Genomic DNA, 16,155 nt, shown 5'->3' with positions numbered 1-16,155 from the left:
TGTCTGGGGTTGGGTTTGTAAGATTTCAGATACTGTGTCCAATACCTGCCATGTATTTCAAAATAAATATTAGCATGTGAAGAAATGGAAGTTACCAAGGTCAAGAAAAACACTGGCAATGTCCAGAGCTAAGATCTATGTCTAAATTTGGTTCACAGTTGTGCAGAACTTTCTGGGGGCCTGTAGTATGTTCTCAACTTTCCTAATGCTGTGACCCTTTAATAGAGTTGTTCATGTTGTGGTGACCCCCAACGGTAAAATTATTTTCGTTGCTACTTCATAACTGTAATTTTGCTACTGTTATGAATCGTAAGGTAAATATCTGATATGCAGGATGTATTTAGGAGACCCCTATGAAAGGGTCATTCAACCCCCAAAAGGGTTATAACCCACAGGTTGAGAACTGCTGCTTTATGCCATCTCTTTTCCTTTCTGAGATATTCTTCCCCCAGAACTTACCATAATTCACTTATTATCATTATTTAGATCTCTGCTGCAAGTTCAAATGCTAAGTGTCCTGACTCCCATGACTATATTTATCAGTAAGAATAAGATGGGTTATCCTGTGGAGGGAAAAGCAAACACTGTGTCAGAAAACAACAAAACTTAATTTCACATTTCCCCTGTATTTCTGTGGTAGTTAGCAGGAATCATTCAGGGATCCAGAGAGTGCAGCTCCTTCCATCTTAAATAATGTTATTGTTATATGGCAGAAAAAGCCTCTCACTCTTGTAATTTAATGCTCAATTTTGGATCCCATTAATGCTGCACATAACTCGACTAATAACACAGCCCTCTTCCATCAGGTTTGCCATCCTGTCTTGTGCCTGCCAAGAAAGAGAACTGTAAGTATCTGGAAAACAGAATAATAGCTAATCTAGAACGTTTTCTTTACCTGCTTTAAATTTTATAGTAATTAATGTTGTTTAATGTTATTATATCATACTATTAAGTATTTTTTTTTATCTACTACATGCTTCTGCCAACAAATGGGCTCATGAAAGCAAGACTTTGTCTTAGAATTTATCACTAGCATGTAGAACCATGTATGGCTTATAGTAGGGAGTAAATATTGTTTAGCTTTTTTTAGGTGATACTTTCTTCTATCCAATTGCTCTAACAGTAAGCTCAGTTTGCCTTTATTCTGAGTCAAAATCACTGCTGATCTGCAAAGATGGATGATAACAAAGGCCTCTATAATTCAAGGCAGATACTGAGACTAGCACATGGGCTGACAGCAAAAGGGCAATTCTGACACAGAAAATTCACTGAAGCTGCATGTGGAATGTAGCACTGGGTCACAGAGAATCTGGCATTTTGGCAAAACTCAGATGAGGGGACCCGGTGTTGGAGCAAAGGGAGGCTACCTTATGCCTTTTCCTCAGGTGACCATCGTCATAATACCCCCAATATCTACTCTGCGATCCTGACAGAGGTTGTCCGCACAGTACAACTGAGCATCTGAGCCTATCCTGATGATCTATAGAAGAATGTGTCCTGTCCTCTCTCCAAGGTACTGACTCAAAGCTGCAGATAATGGCTGAACTGTCCCAAGTGCTGAATATTTAGTATCAATAAACAGCTTCCTCCAAACTTTTGTCTTCCTCCTGTTTCCACTACACGATTGTCATCGTACCCACTACACTGGACTGAGTCATTTGGGAAGAACCCTTGGCACAATTAAGTTACTACTAACACAAATCATCCAGTTGGAAATTTAGATAGTCTAAATTATTGTCACGCATACGGTACCTAAATCATTTCCTGTGATTTGATTGAAAACTTAATTTATTAGCTTCTTATGGCTGTGACAACAAATTACCATGAACTTGTTTTTTTAAAAAAACAATGATAATTTACTGCATTTTAGCTCAGGGGTTTGAAAGTCTCACAGGGATTCCATAGGGATAAAATCAAAGTGTCAGAAGGGCTGCATTGATTCTAGGATCTAGGATAAATTTTGTTTTCTCATATTTTCTTCCTCTGGAGGCTGCCTGCATCCCTTCCTTCAATCGCAAAGCCACTGATGGGCAGTCAAGTTTTTCTCATATCACTGTAATGTGGAGCCTTCTGCCTTGCTCACCACTTTTGAGGTCACTTCTGATTACTCTGGGTCCACCTGAATAGCACAGGATAATCTCACTGTCTTAAGGTCATCTATCAGCAGCCTTCATTCATTTTCCATCTAAATTCTCATCATTTCAATGTATAGTAACATAATCACAAGTTCCAGAGATGAAAACGTGGATATCTGGGGTGGTGGTGATTATTTTGTCTACCAAACTTAGTAAATATGAACATTGAAAATTATAAACATTATTATAAAATTAATTGACATAGCATGATATATATCTGGTTTCAAAAAATGAATGAATTTTATCATAATAAATCTTGCATTAAAATACTTTTAAATCATCTGGAATCAGGAAGGACACATTGTCATATTGCAAGTAAATGAAGTGAGCCAGGGATGAGTTAAATTATGTATTCAAGGCCATATAACATAAAAAAAAATGTTAGGATCCAAGGAACTTTCTACTTGACCTCATGGTTACATTACCTTTAGGAAGATAGGTTATGAAAATGCCATGAAGGCTATGTTAACCAATTTGATGAAAACATTTCAAATTGTATATAAAACCAGCACATTGTACCCCCAACTGCATTAATGTACACAGCTATGATTTAATAAAAAAAAAAAGAAGCTAGGTTATTTTGTAATAAAATCAGAGGGAAAAAATCTATCAATTGCTTGACATTTTTTAAAATTCACAAACCTTAAAATCATGAATTTATCTTACTAAGATAATTTGAAACTATGATATAAATTTGGTTTTCATATAGGCCAAATGAACATTCTCATGAACATGTGTGTGATGCAGGGGTAAGTCTGATGCCCCATTAACCTCATTCCAGAAGCGGATGTTCCCATATGCGTCTAGGTATGTATTCACCCAGCTCATGCCATCGTAAGAGGGCAGTACTGTGCATTCTTTCTATGAAAAGCAGAAATTAATCATTTACTGATCTCACCACCCAGAAGTGTGCACACCGGTAGACAAATGTTTGGAGGATTACTTTTAAATGAGTCAAGATGGTCACTATTGAAAAAAATGTAAACATTTGTAAGGATGGAGGCAGACTTAGGAAAAAGTGAATGGTGGCTAGCATTCAACCCCGAAATAACCACTCATCTTCAAATCTACGTTGTTTGCAATTTTATTGTGAAGCACAATCTATACTACAGAGCCATTTTTATTCTTCAGGGCTAACTGAAAGCTAAACAAATACTCTGCATATTTATACACAGTCACAAAGAAATGCTTTAAAATGCTGTCTCCCTGGCACCGCTGTAAAACAAGCAAAGAAGATGCTATTTTTATCTTTCATAAAGCATTTAGTCTATATTTTTCCAATTCACTACAGACTCCTTTTAAGAGATGCTGTGGGCTGCTGGTTTGGGGGATTAGAGCCTGACCCCTGTCCTTAGTGACTATACTGCTGTCCATTTCAACTCCCTCCTTCACTCCATCAGGACACCCCCAGATTAATTTGGGATACATTCTTTTTGTCTGTGCCATAGGGATTCTAAAGAGGCTCACAAAGGGAACTATTACCACACCAGGGAGAATGCAAACAAAGAGAAAGAAAGAGACGCTTTTTCAAACTATTTTTGTTTTCAATACATATTTTCTTTAAGAGCCAAAAAGAATAGGTTTACGGGCTGCATTTGAAGAGCTGAGAACTTTTAGCTTAGTATGAGAATCCTGCTGGAGTTTCTAGCAGTTTAGTGAAGAAGCACAAGACTACAATGACTAATGGCCTTTTTCTGACAAGTCTTATCTTAGTTTCCCAAACTTCCAGAGATGTACTTTTGGCGAACACAGGAGTGGCATTCGTCTTTGTCTTTTTTATGTCATAATTATTTGCTCTATTGGGACATCTAATTTTACTTGCTAAGTGCCTTTTTCACAAGGTCTTCCCACATTCCTTCTCTCTAATCTCTTTCCATCTGATGCAATCATTTTTGGAGTTTATGCCTGTTTTACTGTTGTTTTTATTTCACATTAATGTGAGAGTACAAATGATTAGGTTACATTGTTGGTGTCTGTTAGGTAAGATTCAAGTTGTAGTTGAGCCCTTGACCCAGGGAGTGTGCTGAATACACTTACATTTTGGCCTTTAAGTGAGAGCTTACCAATGGCCCTCCCCTCCATTCCCCTGTTCCCTCCTCTTTCCTCCCTCCTGTTTGTATTTTACAGTATTTCTATCTCATACGGGTAGAGTTGTTTATCTATTCTTTCATGTTAGTATTGCTTACATAAGATAGTTGCTTTACATACAGAAGATGTAAAGTCTACATCATTGTTATGGCTGAATAGTATTCCACGGTATACATTTACCACAGTTTATTAATCCATTCATGAGTTGATGGGTGCTTAGGTTGATCCAAGGTTTTGGTGATTGCAAATTAGGCTGTAATGAACATTCTAGTGCAAATGTCCTTATGATAAAATGATTTTTATTTTCCTCTTGGGTAGTTACCTAGTAATGGGATTGCAGAATCAAATGGAAGGTTTACCCTTAGATCTTTGAGGATTCTCCATACTTCTTTTTACAGAGGCTGTATTAGTTTGCAATCTCAACAGCAGTGTAAGAATGTTCCCTTCTCTCCATATCTATGCCAGCATCTGTAGCTTTGGGACTTTGTGATGTGAGCTATTCTCCCTGGGGTTAAGTGATATCTCAGGGTGGTTTTAATTTGCATTTCTCTGATGATTAGAGACAATGAGCATTTTTTTATATCTTTATTGGGCATTTGTCTGTTTTCTTTAGAGAAGTTTCTGTTCGTGTCCCTTGCCTACTTATAAATGAGATTGTTTCTCTGTAGATGCTAGTGATCAGCCCTTTGACAGATTCATAGCATGCAAATATCGTCTTCCAACTAAAGGTTGTCTGTTTGCTTTAGTTGCACCCTTAGCTGTGCAGAAGCTTTTTAGTTTGACCATGTCCCATTCATTTGTCTTTGACATTGTTGCAATTGCCAAGGGGGTCTTTGTCACAAAATCTTTTCTCATGCCAATGTTGTTAAGAGTTTTCCCCATAATTTCTTCTAGACGTTTTGTCATTTTTTGTCTTACATTTATATCTTTTATCCAGTGAATGTCAATTTTTGTAAGTGGTGGTAGGTGCAGGTCCAGTTTCATTCTTCTACATGTGGCTAACCAGTTCTTCCAGGACCATTTATTAAATGGGAATTCTTTTCCCTGGTATTTGCTTTTATTTCATTTATCAAGATCAGATGGCAATATGTGACTGGATCTCTGGATCTATATCTCTATTTTTGTGCCAGTATCATGTTGTTTTGATCACTGTAGATTTGTAGCATAACCTAAAGTCTAATAAGTTCAGACTTGAGGTTATAACTTAAGTGATGCCTCCAGATTTGTCTTTATTTCTTAGAATTGCATTGGCTACTTAGGGATTTTTCTGGTTGCATATGAAACAAAGTACTATTTTTTCAAGTTCTTCAAAGTATAACATTGGTACTGTAATGGAGATTGCATTAAATTTGTAGATTGCCTTGGGCAGTATGGACATTTTAACAATGTTGATTCTTCCCAGCCATGAATATGGTATGTTCTTCCATTGTTGATGTCTTTGGCTATTTCTTTTCTCAAAGGTACATAGTTCTCTCTGTAAAGATCTTTCACATCTTTTGTTAGGTATATTCCCGGGTATTTCATTTTCTTTGATGCTACTGAAGGGTGTTGTGTCTTGATTTGATTTTCAGTTTCACTGTTATTGGAATATATGAAGGTTACTGATATGTGGACATTGATTTTATATCCTGAGATATTACTATATTCCTCAATCATTTCCAGGAGCCTTATGGTTCAGTCCTAGGCTTTTCTAAGTATAAGATCATATTATTAGCAAAGATTGAGAGTTTGACCGCTTCTAACCCCATTTACATACCCTTGATAGCCTTCTCTTGTCTGATTGCATTGGCTAAACTTCCAGGACTATGTTGAATAGTTTGTTGTAGATGGTCTCTAGCCATTTAAAAAAATGTCCCATCTGTGTGTATTGTCTTAAATCTTCTTGCCAGAAAAGGATGCTGAATTTTGTTGAGTGCATTCTGTGCATCTGTTGAGAGTATCATATCATTTTTGTTTTTGCTTCTATTTGTGTGGGGAATTATTACATGTATGAATTTGCTTGTGTTAAACCCTATTTTACTATCTTCATTAGTCTTTTAATTCAATACTTTCCCATTAGTTGATAAATTATATTCACTAAGGATAGCTCCAGATTAAAAACAAAAATAATCAGGAGTTCTGTATAGAAGAGATAATATGATAAGAAAACTTACCGATTCTCAAATTCCAGAAACAGTTATCCTCACTAAGCAGTTATAATAGGTAATGCTTTTAGTGTGATTGGATGATTTTAATTATATGTAAATAATTTATTCATGTTAATATATATGTTAGTGTTCTGGCCAAAAACTATAAGACAAATATTAAAGACAATTCATCATTTAAAAGTCTTTCCCAAGAATCATCAACACAATTGTTTACTGGTATACTGAGAAATGTTTTCTATAATTGTTCAAGTTGTAAGCAATTAGTCATATCAAGATAGAGTTGAAATTAATTAAACTTAATGCTGATCTGGCCACTGGGGGAAGGGCCCACTATTCTTACCGCCCCTGCTACATTGGGCATATCCTGATAAAAGACAGTAGGTTCATTGCTTAGATCAGAAATATTCATTTATCAGTTTAAGAGGGAGGAGTCTTGGTCTCAACATACACAGAAGTACTAGTTTGTAGGGCTAAGGTCAAACTGTCTGATAAATCTCCAACCAATTCTTGGGCTGTATAAGAACAGAGTAGCAATTGGGCCTAAAGAGATATTTAAAAATAAAAAAGGCTTAGAATGCATGAGCAGTTTTGAATTAGATGGTCAGGAAGAAAAAAACCCGAGTTTCTTAGAAACTGGTGGCTATTTCTCACTTTGACCTTGAAAGTTTGCATTTCCTTTTCTCATTCTCTCGCTTGTTACTATGGCCAGTGCTAGGGCAAGATGCATAGAAATCTGGGAGACTGTTCTCAGAGATAAGGCTGCTTTTATGCCAGCTGAAGGTATAAACTATGGCTCAGACTGTTTGCTACCCTTTTACATCCAGTCTGTGAACAGGGACTGCATTTCAGTTTTTAGTTATATTACCCCCATCTCTAACTCCATCATACAGGGTGGCCATAGAGTTCATGTGCAATTTTAGATTGCACACTATTTTAAATTGCACACAAACTTTATGGCCACCCTGTATAATTAGAACAAGCTGTCATAGCCATAGCCAAAAGTTTTCTTCTCAAGAAATTACAGAAATGTCTATGTGCCAGAGACACTCATTGCTAAGTAAGTTTGCAGTTAGCTTATTGCTTCCAAAAACCAAAAGAGAAAAAAAAAGTAATAATAAAAAAAAAGAGCTACAGAGAATTGGAAGATGGGAAATAACATCCTGGTTAGCCTAGGCTTCTGCATTAATTAACTCTTGAAATTAGATACAATGTCCACAGTGGATACTACAAAGCATGGACTCAAGGCTTTCTCTGGTGGTCATTAACAGGTGTCTACCGTTTTAGCAGTGCATTTCTGGTAATAAAATATTTTGTAGCAATCTGATAATTGTTTCATCATTCACAAAATATAACTTGTCATAGCTTCCAAATCCCAGGTAGAGTGTAACTCAGATAGAATTCACCTCTGGCATCAGCTCCCTGATCGGAGGTCAAGGTCAAGGTCAAGGTTCATTCCTGAATCCTCCATGGATTATGACAGTAACAATTTTATCAAAGGTGTCTCAAAACAACATTTTTGTTTATGTTTGTTTACTCCAACTGCATCTTTAACTTCTGCAAGGCAGGGATCATTTCTTATTATTTTTGTAGCTCAAATATCTAAGAGAATATGGAATAATCTATAAATATTTGTTGAGCCAATCCTGTTGTTTCAAAGTCAGTCTCAACACTCAAATGTCAGAGACCCGCATTCTCAGGACTGCCCGCAGAAATTCACAACACTTTTAGAAGGAAAGCAAAGCAATGGCAGTTTATTTACATGAAATTTGCCCAAGAAAGAATTTTGTCAGGGGTGTTACAATCCGGTAGGAGGAGCTGTCTGTTTCTTGCCTTGGCATCAGAAGCTCTCAAGGTTGGTTCAGAGTGGTTGTTACTGAAGATGCCCAATGGTTGCCAATATATGCCTGTTGGACATCTTTTCAAAATCAACCCAATTTCTATAAAAACATTTGTCAATGAAAGTCTTGTAGGAATGGGGCATGTACATTAACTTTGCCCAGAGCCTTGACTCAATCCGTTATGCAGGCCTTTACAAAATACCACCCATGAGATTTTGTAAATAAGGTCCTTAAGTTCCACACCGAGTCTCCTCGCTGAGTAAATGAAAAAGAAAGGAGGAAGTGTCCAAGATTCACCTTATTGGACACAGTCAATTAGGGAATGTTTTAGTGGATACTTCCTCAGATGCACTGTTAGGAGAAAGAGTCTGTCTATAAAAGTACAAAGGAGATCTATACAAAATGATATTATGGTACCTGTCACACTCAGTTAAGTCTTACTTGGCAAAATGCTGCTTTTTACATCACAATTATCTCAGTCACTCTAAAGAAATAGCAGGTAGGCTGAGTTTAGTGAGAAAATTGCCCTATGTTATGATGTTCCCAGGATATGTTTCTTTGGAATATGTTAGAAATACCAGCTTTTCCTTGAAGGGCCATTTTCGTTAGAGTAAAAAACTGGTCTGTTACATGACCTGAGAAATTATGGGAATTCCTATGAGTAAATGCAGGTTCCTTGACAGACCAAAAAGATTTTAAGTATTCTTAGATGACTCTTTCCAGCACAAGTTTCTGATTTAAATAATCCGGGGCCTCATGCATATAGTCTGATAAGACTTTCACTTTAAATTTGCTACAATCTTATCTCTATCTGAAATTCCAGGATCCAACTTGGCCTGTAGCAAGGGGAAATTTAAGCTGTTTGAGGAAATATACTCCGAGGTAGATGTTGTTGAAGGGTTGAAACTTTTCAGCTCAGCCTGTCTTCAAGGTTCACCTGGGAAGCAGGGGTCAGCTGACCTCCTGGCAGGAGGAACTCACATACACTAAATGCTTCTCTAAGCAAACATGCCTCCCAGGTGACCTTTCCCTTCTGTATTCTTAACACAGATTTATCACCATTGTAGCTGCTTTATGTTTTGCAAGTTGGTTTCTCATCAGCCCCTTTTCTCCATTCTTCATATTCTCCCTTTGCAAAGACCTCTGAATTTTCAGTATTTTAGATGTAACAGCAGCAAATGTTTTTAGGCTTTGATTACCACGATGACTGCAAACTTCAAGAAAAGAAAAAGAACAACAAAAAACAGCAAAACATTGTTTTCAGCATATCACTACATAGTACCACTCGGAATCATATTTCTATGTGAAAAATTCAACGGCAAGGCCTGGAAAAGAGAAACTTAGGGTGTTATAGGAGGAAAAAAAAGAAATCATTTTTTTCTCTCTAAATAATAGAAACTTTTAAATTACTCCCTATGAAGGTCTGTCTGGAAAATAAATAACTCTAAGAAGAATAGTATGTCTATTATGAGGCTATTATTAAGATTTCAGAACAGTAAAGGATACTGAGCAACCCATTTTAAACAGTCATTGTTGTCTGGTGAAGAAGCACTCTTAATCGAGGATTGTTATATTTCAAACGGAGGTGAAGGAAAAGAAAGCTCCCTTTGGCATCCATCAGATAAATCAGCCCGCCTTTTCCAAACCTCCTGCTGGATAAATACTGTGCTTTCCTGGTTCACTTCTTAAATAGTTCGTGTGAGTGGGAGATGAAGGCTGAGACAAGGTCTTCTGCTCTTGGTTGGTGTTCCCCAAATGGGCACAGCCCTCACCTTTATATTCTCAGTTCCTTGAAAACAGAAAAAGAAAAGAAGAACGTTATGATCGCCATACCTGATGGAAAATCACTGGTGTTGAACTTGTCACCTTCTTAATCCATTTACGATGATAGAGTGCTGATTTGTGCATCTAATTACTGAAGCCTAATTATTGCTGCACTGAAATCAATGTGGCATAATAAATATGTGCCACATTCCCAGGAATGAGCCCCACAGTTGCCCTCCTCCTCCTCATGTAAGTGGTGACCTTATTTACACTCTTATTCAAAAGCAAGCTTTGTCAAAGATTCAAAGTCATCCCCTACATGCACTAGGAGCCGTGCAGCACATATCTGAAACTAGCATTATGAGGTTGTAGGTAATGAAGTTTGCCTTCGTAAGTGGAAATTACTAATTTATTAGAGTGCTTTGAGGTGGAAAATAAAAATGTAGATAAAGAAAAAAATAGATACATTTTACAAAGTCTTTCAAGAGCACTTTTGAAAATGTTCCACACCAACAGTTACTAATACATGCAAATGCTATATTCTTGGGAAGGGCAGTCCTCTTTTATCTTGGGAAGTAAACTGGCTTAATAGGTGAAAATAAAAAGCCCAGAATACACGTGATCATTTCTTGTATAGAAGGAGAAGCTAGATGGGGAAAAGGAGGTAATCAAAGTTAGGATGGATTCTATTTAACATGCTAAGTGCATGATGGGGATGAGCATGAAGTTTGCCCCTGGAAAGACTCACTTCTAAAAGCCTTCTCTCCATGAGTCACAAGGGGGACAAACTTGACTGACAGTCATATCTGTCATATAGCTTGATCTATATCGGATCTTGACTAACAGTCATATCTGTAGCTGATTTGCTAGATGACAGGCACTCTTCCATGAATTTTATAGGAAATAACTCTATTGTTCCTTATAACAACCCAAGCGGATATTACTATTCCTATACCCATTTTACAGATAAAGAAACTGAGGTAACAGAGCAGTCAAATACTTTCTCCATGGTCAAAGTGAGTGAAAAAGCTACAGGTACATATTTAAACATATTTTCAGTGATGGCCTAGAAGAAGAAAATGAACATCATTGATGATTGGTTTCTAGAAATCCTACTTTGGTTCATAGCTTCTCTCTAAAAGTCTTTAAGTATCGTGATTTATACTGAACATGGTACTTCAGGACACATAGACTCTGTTTTATTGATGTTTAAGAAAGTATTTGTTAGCCCTCATTCATTGGCTATTTACTTTATTACTTTTTTTAATGTGTAGCCCTGTTGGTAAAAGGGGGCTTAATATTCCTAATGATATGAATGAAAAAAATAGAAGAAATCACTGGGTTTTCGTTTCTGTTTCTGGTCAGGGAGTTATTCCCCTTCACTTATTTGCTTGTGTGTGTGTGTGTGTGTGTGTGTGTTTGTGTGTCTGTGTTCACAAATACTTAAGAAACTGCAAGGGCTTATGGAAAGAATGGAGTAAGGAAGGAAAGTGTGAGTTCATTTCCAAAAGAGCAACTAAGGGAAAAGAAATGACAAAATCGGATATTTAATAAAATGTAATAAATGCTGGCAGAGACCTAGAACAAGGCTGGACAGGCTGTTTTGATTTTCTAAGAGGGATCTTATAATCTCCCAGTGACGGTGCAATGTGAGTGCAGAGGCTGGAGACAGAGACACAGTCTTATAAATGCTTGATTTCAGGATGACTTCAATCAAGCAAAATCAAATTTGTGTCAGGTCCTCCTTGGTGATAGCTCTGAATTAACAGAAAGAGCAGAAACTTACAGCTCCCTGATTTCCATTGATCAATAGATTTATGTCACTATATTATTAAACATCTTGATTGTCAACTGCTATCCAGGTTGCTCCACCTGGATGTCTTTGTTCCCAACAGGAATGGAAACTCATAAAGAACAGGAACAGTGGCTTTTGCTGTTCTGAATGTCCTTTAACACCTAGCAAATGCCTGGGCATAAAGATGTGAACTGGATTTAATTGGCCATATCAAAACAATGCATCTTTACCTTGCTCTTTCTCTCTGGGACCCAAAAAGTGGTGAAGGGTTATTCAATTTAAGGTTTCAACTTCCTAGTTTTTTCATTTGATTGAAGTTGTAGAAGAAAAAAAAAACGCAGCCCATATATCATTTATTTATGCTACTGTCATATAAACAAATGCTTTTACTAAAGTAATCTTGTCCCCAGCCATATTTTAGAATTATATCATTGTATCTACCTTGAAAGGGGTTAGTACCTGAAAATAAGAAGCACATTCTTGGAAGGGATTTCTCATTAAAATAAAGAAATAAAAATTGAAGTCTAATCCAAACACAAAAGTTTGCATTTTACATTTTTTATGGAGATCACAAATTCCCTGGAGCAACAAATAAATTTTGTCTTCTGCCCATTAGTTGAAGAAAATATGGTCATTGCCCCGTGTTTGAAACAAGAAAAAAAAATTTACCTGTTCTTCCAAAGCATGTGTCAACCTCCCAGAGAAATAAACAATCTGGGGCTAGTTCAGCACGATTATATATTTATAAGCATCGTGGATTTAGTCCAACATTTTCCCACCTGGAAAAACTGGGCTTAAGAATCCTCAGCAACCAAAAAGCAACACTGAGTTCCTCCCAATGTGCCATGTCACCTCTGTAGCAATCACACACTTGCGGGGATGGGACCCGGGGTGTGGGGGGGAGGGGGAGTTCTGATGTAGAAATTGCAGATGGAGAGCTAGGTTCAGGGGATGGAAATGGAGAGGAGCAGGAAAGAGCCTGGAGAAAAGACTGTCATATTTGCTTGGAAGAACCGCCAAATCAGAGAGCAGGAAAGATTTCATTGGAGGAGAGCCTCCAACGGCAACTGAACCTGTCATGTTGAAAGAAAATTGTAAATGTTCTCCCCAGAAATTGTCCGCCCATTGCAGCTAATCGAACACACAAGCACCAATACAGACACGCTCTTTTGCTATACCAAGGCGCCCAGAAGAGCCACTCGAGTGAGCGTTCGCGGACACACACACACACACACACACAGAGACACTCGCACGCCCGCGCGCCAAGCTGCGGATTGTCCAGAGCCTGGAAATCGCAGATTCCACTAGGAAAGCTCCGGAGGCACTGGGATAGGTGTTGCCCCCCGAACTCAATCCTACTTCCGCAAACACTTTGGTGAAGAAATGAATCCATTCCTGCTCGCCAGTGCCTCGAGGTCTGGGTTCTATGTTGGTCTCCAGACTCTTCGTGAAAGCCAGGTTTGAAAGTCTTGTTTGCTTTTCCTTGGATGGTTTGGGGTGGAGGGCGGGGGCAGTGTCAGTTTAACTCCAGTCTAAACCACTAACAGGTCTCAGACGGGCCAAGTGGCTGGGACCCGTGTGGGGCCAGGGACTCTGCCTGCGCGCCAGCGAGCCCCGCAGCTCTCGCCCAAAGCCTTTGGGTGCGCTCTCCCCGCCTCCCCCGCCCCACCCCTCCAGTGTCGCGGCACCAACTAATCTTTCCTTTTCTCTTGTAAGATCAAGGGAGAAAGCGAGCCGGCTGCTGGCTTCGGACTCTAAGCGGTGCGCAGCTCGCGCCCGGGGGCCTCGGCCCTGAACCCGGGAAGGGCTCCTCGCGTCTGCCAGCTCACCAAAGCGCAGCCAGGGGAGGCAACCGGAGCTGAACCGGCCGCAGGTAAGAGCACCTCGCTGCTCAGCCCGCAGCTCTCCACGCCAGGAGCTCCGGAGCGGAGGGGTCTCTCCCAGTCCCCCAATCCAGGGTCGGAACTGGGGCAAATCGGAGAGCGGTCCTCCACCTGAGCCCGTTCTCCAATGGAAACTTTGCATCCTCGGGCTTGAAGGGCTGAGGGCAGGCGATGGCGGTCTGGAAGGAAGGGTCAAATTAACCACACAGCAGGGCGGGAGTGCGGTTTCCGCAGGTCACCGAGTCCCGAGGAGTATCAAGCAGGCAACCTGGGCACCGCGCTTGTGGGGCGTCGCTCTCATCCAGTCCTTCCTGACCACTGTCACCGACCTCCCTGTTGCCCCCCACTCCAGAGGCCCTCACCGAAAACTGGGGCGCTTCGCCTCTCGGTCCCCTCGGACTTCCTCCCTGGTGTCTGACCGTGTCTTCTGTGAGCCTGGGGTGGAGGCCCGACTCGCCCGGCTCCCCACGGTCCCCAGGCTCCGCCATCTGAACAGACCCCTCAGGCGCCAAAGCGAGGTTTGTCACTGCGGTCCCTGAGGAGACCGGGTAAAGAAGCTGAGGGGAAATGGGTCTCAGGACAAAGGAGAGGGCAGCTTTCTGCAACCCCATCCTGTTTCACCCCCGCACAAGAGGTCTGCTGCCCTCCATGGCAGGGTCCCAGCACAGAGCATGTGAGGTCCCGGAGTGTGCCTGGGCTTTGTCGCCCAACTCACAATGGGTTTTGAGCCACTCCGCCGGACCTCGGGGTCATAAATAGGGGACTACTGCACCCAACGCCTCTCTCTCCCCGCCCGCGTCTGTGGACCTGGGCAAAGCCACTAACTTGTAGCTTTCGGAGCCCGCCAGGTGCAGTCCAAGCCCGGGGCGGGTAGAACGTGCAGAAATTCCACCGGTGCGCTCTGCCAGGCGCCGCTGGGGTGGTCCCCGCGGGATAAGTGCAGCTTAGCCTAGGAGAAGAGATAATTCCCCAGAATTACTGACAAAACTAGGCACACCCTCTGCTTCCGTCCCCTCGGCGCCCGCATCTCTTTATCCTCCTGCCCATCGCTGTCCTGGAGGCTGCTCTGAGCCACAGAATCCTGCAAGGGAGGGTCCACCACCCCGCCAGTCCCTGGCCATGAGACCAAGGCTCTTGGATGTATGGAAACCGCCGGGGGAAGAGTTACCCGGTGCGGAGAGGTGGGAGGAAAGCAGAAAAATAGAGGTAAACTCGTTAGGGAAGCAAAGCTGTCGGCTGCTGACTTGTCGCCCTAGCTGCCCTCCAGCGTCCTTATGGCAGTTCACAGGCACCGCACGTCTGTGTGTGGCCACCCAGGACTCCAGGTCTGTCTAGCCAGACGCCGGGAACCCAGCACAGGCGCCGCTCCACCCAGTCCTCACGCTCTGGGTCTCCGACTTTGACTTCCTAGTTCTTTTTTCTATTCCTTTCTGTTTGTTTTGCTTTTCCTGCTCTTTTCTTAGAGCTGGGGCTGGGTGGCACTGGGTGTGTTGCTGCCATGTGATTTGTCCGTCCCTAGTACACGCAGCCAGACTCACACGCGCGTCCCCACGCTCCGCCACACACCCGCCGGCGCTCCAGCACGAAGCTCGCGCTCGACAGTCCCGGGTGCCTTTGGCCCCCGCCACGGCCTAGGCCGCGCAGAGGGCTTCGCTGGCGACAGGAGAGCCAGTCAGGACTTGAGAGAAACCCTGGGGCGACCTAAAGGGCCTCTGCAAAACTGGAATTTGGATTGGGAACGAGGTGGTGGTGGTGGGGAACTCTGGGAAGAATCCCCCAACCCTGCTTCCTCGCCCTCTGTCGGGGCTGTGGGGAGCTTTGAGAGCGCCTGGGATTGCCACGCTGCAGGCCCCTGCCCTCGCTCCACTCAGGTGTCCCCCACTGGAGCTGACCTGCCCAGGGAAGCCCGGGTCCCATGGCTGGTGCTGGTGCTGGGGTGGGCCAGCACCTCCCTCCAGTCCAGCCAATTCTGGCGTCTCTGGATGGGGGCAGGGCGACTCTCTGAGAGACTCCTCAAGTCTAAAGTAAGGAACCCCGGATTGTGCAGCAAGGGGCGTGCATTGTGTTTTGCTGGCAACGGATACACATGTATAAATGTATAATAGGAAATGTATATTTTATATGTATGCATTTTTACTGATAAACAAATAATAGGGGTGGTGATGAAGATACTCTTTAGTGGAACCGGCAATTAGACATACTTGTGTCATGTCTGGGCAGTAACAACAAAGGCACTGATGATCACAGAGGCAAAACCAGTAGTCTTGGAAAAGGGACAGTTTCATGCTGGGAACTATATTAGGCGGTAATTCAGATAATGGACTTTTGAGACTCCTTGTCAAATGGATGGGAGAACTGTGTGCCAACAATGTCACAGCTTTGCAGGCTTGGCAGCTGAGGACTCGGAGAAGTTACAAGTTAATGTTAATGCCAGACGAACTCTCATTGTTATTAATGCGCCCCAGTTGTGGCAGTACAATAGATAAGCGACTCCCTATAAACCCT

General features: G+C 41.5%; 1 protein-coding gene across 4 annotated transcripts in view; it reads left to right on the top strand.

Annotated features, from left to right (window-relative positions):
• The first annotated feature begins 12,896 nt into the window (after window positions 1–12,896).
• CHRM2 (cholinergic receptor muscarinic 2) overlaps window positions 12,897–16,155 on the top strand; it is a 123,424-nt gene continuing 120,165 nt past the window's right edge. For 2 of the 4 annotated variants that reach the window (XM_012806249.1, XM_003791593.2), the window contains exons 1-2: window positions 13,319–13,407; window positions 13,484–13,640. The gene's annotated coding sequence lies outside the window, so the exon portion shown is untranslated. Of the gene's footprint in view, window positions 13,226–13,318; window positions 13,408–13,483; window positions 13,641–16,155 lie in introns of those variants that run through there. The other 2 variants (XM_012806250.1, XM_012806248.1) reach the window with 2 other exon arrangements.

Source organism: Otolemur garnettii, unplaced genomic scaffold (assembly GCF_000181295.1).
Source record: "Otolemur garnettii isolate 467f Iridium unplaced genomic scaffold, OtoGar3 scaffold00049, whole genome shotgun sequence".
Taxonomy (NCBI): domain Eukaryota; kingdom Metazoa; phylum Chordata; class Mammalia; order Primates; family Galagidae; genus Otolemur; species Otolemur garnettii.
Note: the sequence above shows the minus strand (reverse complement) of the source record. Positions and strands in the feature narration are given on the sequence as shown.